Source organism: Sinocyclocheilus rhinocerous, unplaced genomic scaffold (assembly GCF_001515625.1).
Source record: "Sinocyclocheilus rhinocerous isolate Xijiao unplaced genomic scaffold, SAMN03320098_v1.1 scaffold43, whole genome shotgun sequence".
NCBI classification, from domain to species: domain Eukaryota; kingdom Metazoa; phylum Chordata; class Actinopteri; order Cypriniformes; family Cyprinidae; genus Sinocyclocheilus; species Sinocyclocheilus rhinocerous.
In genome coordinates this window covers 38,306-39,754 of record NW_015628370.1, presented here as the reverse complement: position 1 = coordinate 39,754, position 1,449 = coordinate 38,306, and the positions used below count along the sequence as shown (strand labels likewise).

General features: G+C 41.3%; 1 pseudogene; it reads left to right on the top strand.

Moving 5' to 3' along the window:
* The window catches only part of LOC107737774 (alpha-ketoglutarate-dependent dioxygenase alkB homolog 7, mitochondrial-like), an 8,663-nt pseudogene that overhangs the window by 4,101 nt on the left and 3,113 nt on the right, over positions 1-1,449 (top strand).

Sequence of the window (1,449 nt, the reverse complement as noted above, 5' to 3'; positions counted from 1 at the left end):
AAATCATTCTAATATGCTGATTTATTATTAGAATTATCAACAACAATACTACAGCGAGAATATAAGTTACGCCTTCTTTCTTTGCGTGAACGTTTGGGCGGCGTTATGCAAATCTTCTCACATCGTGACGTAGACATGTGGGGTGTGTTAGAACGAGCCGTTTTAGGTAGGTGTGGCTAACTCTTAACTTTTATAAAGAATATCTCTTTGGATTTGAGACTTTAGTCTTTGCAACTTTACAGATCTTCTTTATGCACCAAGAGCTTGTAACACTCCAAAGAGAAAGGAAAAATTGAAATCGCATCATATGACCCCTTTAAGCTCAACTTTCATATGAATGAACTGAAAACACTAGCTCTGCTTAGCTCGCTACTTGCCAGTGGAAACACACCATACAGGCATGCTGAAATGGAAATGAGACCAATTGGACCAATCACAGCAGATTAGTGTCATGCAAAGGCGGGGTTTGGAAAAATTAATCGTTGAGCGAATCGTTTGGGGGTCGTTGAGCAAGGAAGATAAAAATAAATGCATATTATAAGACAATGAAAGTGTTTTTTGACCTTGCATGCATGTCATCCTGTTATTGGGGACTCCCAAAACCAAAATATGAACCTTTCATTACCCATATAGGGGCACTTTAATGTTCTCTGTCTGCTGTTCCTTCTTGCCAGTTCTGTGGAAGCACTATTGCAGGGCTGAAGGCTGATTTATACCAAAGTCCCTTTAAGGTATAGTCTTTGTTTATACTCGACGCGTCCGCTAGTTCGCTTGGGTGCGCGCGGCAAATATGACGTCATCGCGGTGTTGGCGGAAGTTTGCTTTGAGTGCGCGCGAACTCATTTCGCTTGGCGGTGTGCACGGCATTTTTTGTAACTTTCCGCGCAGCTCCGCATCCGAAGATGGACGAGTTCAGGGCGATTCTAGCCCAACATGCACGTCTGTGCCGGCATTTGTGTGAAACAGAAGCAGTTTGATGTGAAGTTCACTTTTTGACGCTTTGACGGAAAACAATGCATAGTTTTTTTGCATAGTTTGTCCAAGGCTTTTTATTTTAAGTACGTTTTATTTTTATTGAATAAAAATAGAATTAGAATTCATTTAGATACTATTTATACACTTGCTTAAAGTTGTCTTGTGTTTGATGCGAAATAAAGCCAATAGTTTAAGATTGTTTTAATCAGTTTGTACATAAAGAAATTATTAATTCATCAACACATTCATCACGCGAGAAGTCTTGTACCGGCAAATGACTTCTTCTCACCGGTGATTATCGATGGTTTTAGAGAACAATTACTCCTCGTCGCCCCCTGTTGTTTCAAAGAATAGTACAACGGCGAACGCGACAAGTATAAGCCTTGTCCGTTTGGAAAGGTGCGCACGCAGTCAGCGGAGGCTCGCAAAGCGGAGCCAGGCGAAAGTATAAATCCCGCTTAAGCAACGGCAGGG